This window comes from Cavia porcellus, unplaced genomic scaffold (genome assembly GCF_034190915.1).
Source record: "Cavia porcellus strain 051 isolate PalLab524CR breed Dunkin Hartley unplaced genomic scaffold, mCavPor4.1 scaffold_3, whole genome shotgun sequence".
NCBI lineage: Eukaryota > Metazoa > Chordata > Mammalia > Rodentia > Caviidae > Cavia > Cavia porcellus.
Window position 1 is genome coordinate 83,675,571 of NW_026947486.1, and position 5,095 is coordinate 83,680,665.

A 5,095-nucleotide genomic window follows, 5' to 3' on the forward strand; every position below is an offset into this window, starting at 1 on the left:
TTCAGTCACTGCCCCCATTAATTCTCTTCCCTGTCCTTAACCAGTGCCCTAATCTAAGGAGGTTCTTTACTGTGTTTCTTGCTCTCTCTCTCTCTCTCTCTCTCTCTCTCTCTCTCTCTCTCTCTCCCTCTGTCTCTCTCTCTCTGTCTCTCTCTCTGTCTCTCTCTCTGTGTCTGTCTCTCTTTTACTTTGTCTCTCTTTTCTCTCTTTATCTCTCAGTTTCTCTGTCTATATATCTATATCTATATCTATATCTATATCTATATCTATATCTTGGAGAAGAAAGTTTGGACAGGAGGACCCTGAGCAGTGGTCCTTAGGATTTGCACAAATCACAGCAGCCCTGCAACTGCTACTGTATTTGTTTCCTTCATAATGGTGATAGTTCCTTTCCCAAGATGTATACCTAAAATATACCAAAACCTTAATTTAAATAAGATGATGCGGTCACCAGGCCTGGGCAATAAGTAATTGCATAATTAAGAGATATCCAAGTTTCTTTCTCTAAATACACAGATACTAAAGTTTATCAAGTGTGCTTTTCCTTACAGTTGGTTTCCCAATTTTGGATATTGCACATCTCTCCATCCCAGTAACTATGGATTTTACTGAGCAACTTCTGAGTAACTCTGAGTTATAGTATCTATAACTTCAACTTTATTCTTACTTTTATGTTTTAATGTACAAGCTAAGCACAAGTTATTATTTTTAATCATGCAAGAATTTAATGAAAATGTAAGAACATAGATGAACAATATGATATGTAAGTAATCATATATTGTTTAAAGATCAAGATATGCTCTGAGAAATGCATGTTTTGGTAACTTCATTATTGTACAAAAGTAATAGTGTGATTATACAAACTAAAGCAGATGCAAAATTTCTAAGTAATATAATCTTGATGGACCATTGTCATATATATGGTTCATGGGTGGCTGAAGTTTAGGTTTTCATATCTGACTATATATTAGTCTAAATGAATTGAATGCTGTTAAATTCATATATATTATCTTGTGCCTAACCTTTAGGAAAACAAGAATCACTAAGATTCTGAAACATTCTCTTGGAAAAACAACCCTACATTTTATATTCATATTTTTAAATATACATAGAACATTAATTTATAAATTCAAGTAAATTCCCCACAGTTAAAAATTTTGTACTATAAGAAGAAAGGCAATGGAAGCAAGAAGGCACAAGAGTGACCGACCTTAAAATATGAAGTTATGTGAATAAAATGTATACTTCTACATGAAATAATCACATTAAGAAATTGATTCTTTCATGATTTCTATTTGTCATTTTTGCAATATGTTGAAAATCAGTTGGATCATTTTTTCTTATACTAACTGAGTTTTAATAACATGGTTAACAAGAAATGTGCACCAATAGCTTGCACATGAAGACTGTTGGTAGGAATTATTGGTCCCCAGAGCATTTGCCTTCATAGCCCTTTTCTGCCTACCATTAGAACAGTATTGATAGTTACTGTGTTCAAAGGGTCCAGGCGGAATGCATTGACAGATGAATCTTTATTTAACAAAATAGCACTTCAAATAAAACTTGCAAGTGTTCAAATTGTGAAAAAATAGTTGAAACCTAGAGACACCATCCTAGAGATACCAGGCTGAAATCTTCTAACCTGATTCTTTGTCCAATGACAAAAATCCACACATCTCAGTACTGTCACTCCTTTTTTTGCCCCACTGAGATGAGGGAAGCAGTTGTAAATAGGAGACCAGATAGAGGAGAAAGCTGCATCTGGTTGGAATGAATATTGCCACGTATTTGCTAATATGGGTTTCAGTGTATGACCAAATATATTATTTCAAAAACAAAGAAGAGAAAAACAGCATGGTTTTAAAATTTGAAATTATTTAGATAGGAAACACTAACTGTAATGCCTTTAATGGGTAGTAGCAACTTTTTTCCTCCAAGGTCAAGCACCATCCCCTGCTGAACCTTTGTGCTACAAACTTTTCAGGAGATGTTATGTAAATGTTATTTAAAAAAAAAAAAAAGAATACGTTTAAATATAGACACTGGACTAGGCCAGTCTGTATTTTTAAGTACACATTCTTCACCTGACGTATTTCATTAGGGACACCCCTGAGTCTATGTTTCTAAGCTCACAGTACATGGAACTAGTTTTTTCTTTTCATTTTTTTTTTCTTTTTCCTCCCTTAGAGGAGCCACCCACAGTAGCCATTGATGCCTGAACCTTGGGTGGGCCTTTTCCTATGAGGCCTGATCAGAGATGCCCAAAGTTTCTCCTCAATGAGAATAGATTCTGTCATGCTCTAAAGTTTGAAAAAAAAAAAAAAGCAAGAAAACAAAAGCACCTGTGTAAGTTTCATGAGATCCATTCAGATTTGCTATATTCCAAACCCACAGCTGAATGCCACTTGTCTGCCTCATGTGTTGAACAGTCTGTGGCCTTGGAGTAGATCTCAATTGGAAGAACTGTCATTGGATGCCCCAGAGGTTGATGCAACAGCATTTCCAGCAAAGCTAATAGTGGAGACAGATTTTCAGAAGGAAGGCAGCAAGTAGGGGTCACAGGCCAACTGTTGCACATCAGTGGGCTCCTTTCAGCAGCCCAAACACCTGCCTGAAAAGCATGACATTGTGAGTTCAATCCACAGTATCAAAATAGTAATAATAATAATAATTAATATAAAAATTTTTCTGGGATGATCTAATTATTTGTGAATATGGTATTCCCTACATGTATGCTTCTGGTAATTCTCCTTCTCATCTCTCCAGGTATTATTTACTGGTGAATTTTTACAGCCTCATGTCTTTGCTTTGTTAGATCAAATGCCTTGCAAACTTCACTGAAACCTCCTCTACCCAAAAAAATGTAACAACAAATATCTGTCATTCAGTATTGGATGTTCTTTAAATTGTGAATCATCTTCATTATGCATCCTTTTAGTTCCCTGATATGTAAATTTCTAACGCTCACTAGCCTTTTAAGTTTGGATCTGTGCTTCTTCCTTTTTCAGATGGCCTAATCTGAGTTTGAAGATTTCTTCTTGCTCATGGTATTCTGCTAAAGTTAGTGCTTCATTTTCAGCTCCATTGGCATTGCTTTTCCATTGTTTCTGCTCATTTATGGTTTCAGGAGTGGCCTGATCTATGGCATGAGATTTATGCTTTGCCAGCATTTTCCATTGTCTTTCTATTTCTTTCCTCTTAGAATTTAATCTTTCCTGTTGTTTGATAAGATTCTGGGAAGCATAATCCTCTGTCCATTATTCAGTGAAGGGGGCCCCATGTTGAACAATAGTGAAGTGGCCCAATCTCAAATGATCCTGCACTCTCTTATCACTATATTCCATATTCTCTTATTTTGCCTTTGCTATAAGGAGTTTCTTTCTTATTGTGAAACCCCTATTTAATCATTCTTTGCATTTCTCTAGCATCTTTTGCTATTTGTCAATTTGCCACTTTAAATCACAGTTGGCTTTTAATAAATCTTCTATTCTTTTTTCCTTTTTTCCTAGTGCAGATTATTTTTTTTTCTATTTGTGAGGTCAGACTGGTTTTGTCTGTGCTAGATGGAGACTTGCTCTCAGGAAATGCAGGAATGCTCTGTGCTGACAGATCCTGTGGCATAGGGACTGTTTTATTGAGCTGATAGAAAAGTAAAGCAAAGCCCAGCTCCCTTTTGTGCTAACTGCTCCAGGTCAAGTTGAAGTTTTGCTAGCATCACCGATATAAGGGCTGGAAGAGCATAGTGTTCCTCTGATGCCTCTTTCATGGCACTTCCATCTAACCATGGAGGGGCTGCTCCACATGCTATAGTAAAGGACTGGATAAGGAATGTTGTGATGAAGATCCTGCAACTGGTGGAACATTTCTGCTAGAGCTGGTTCCTGCCTCATTTTCCCCAGCAAACTCAAAGTAATCACTAATTTTATGTCCCCTAACAGTGCTTTTCCCGTGGCTAGTTTTGTACTGTTCTGCTTTTCTTTTCCAATTTCTCTAGTCATTCTGTTATAGGCAGCTGAGTTACATAAAAATATTATAGGTAGTAAGACCACCCCAACCCCCTACAGGAAGAGTCACTGCTCTTTAGGCATACCCCCTTTCTATGTTACTCACTTCCTCATTTGTCCTCAATTTGATTAATTTTACCTGAAAAACCAATCTTTTTGGTTGACCATAGTTCTGTCCCAATTCACGCCCACCTTGTGAGTTCCCATTTTTCCCCACTTTGGACCTGTATCACCTTGTGGTTTTTGCTCTATAAAAGTCCCTAGAAAAGACAGAGTCATCGGCAACCAACTCGTGACTCCTTCTCTCTCAGACAGAACCTTTCTTTCTCTCAATAACCTAGTTCTGCTCTTAACCTGCACTGTTCCTAAAATTCATTCTTTAATTTTAGAGAACACTAATTCATACTGGACAACTAGTAGGCTGGGACTTTCATTCCTCTATTTCAGTTCTGCTTTTTCTCAGCAGTCTCTTCTTCCTTATCACTCAAGGATCCCACACTATACAAACTGGTTGAATGATTCACTACTGAGCTGCACCTTACTAACTTCAACTCCAGGAAACCTGGTCTTTAATAATTCCTGCGATATTCACTATGCAGTTCTTCTATCATTTCTATGATCATTGCCACCACCACTCCACACTGTTCCTAGGAGGAATTCTGACCTGGCCAGGCTGCTGGCTGGTCTGCTCTCCTCCTGGGTAGGCCCAGTATGGAGCCAGGACATCTGAGAGCCACAAATCCCAGCCCAGGGAGCAATATCCAGGGCCTGGGCTCCACAAGAGGGCAGGTGAGGGAAGGGGGCCATGGAGGGCAGAGATCCCAGGGCTCCAGTACAAAGCCAGGCCCCTGACAGTGGACCTGGGCCAGGATGACCATGGTGGGTGTGAGACCAGCATCCTGGCTCTGAACAATGGCCAAGGGAAGTCTGGATCATTTGTTTTATAAGAATAACAGAAATCAGACATGAGAGTATCAAAGGAAAAATGTATTACTTTCTCCTTTTCATACCTTTCAGTAGGGAAACCAAAGCACTGTGATACAGTGAAAGAACACTAAACCTAAAGAACTGTCAGGATTTTGGGCCTGACT

The 5,095-nt window shown here is 38.3% G+C and overlaps 1 pseudogene; it reads right to left on the minus strand.

Moving 5' to 3' along the window:
- Positions 1-2,690: 2,690 nt before the first annotated feature.
- Positions 2,691-4,615, minus strand: LOC101788129 (serine/threonine-protein kinase tousled-like 2; annotated as a pseudogene).
- Between the last annotated feature and the right edge of the window lie 480 nt (positions 4,616-5,095).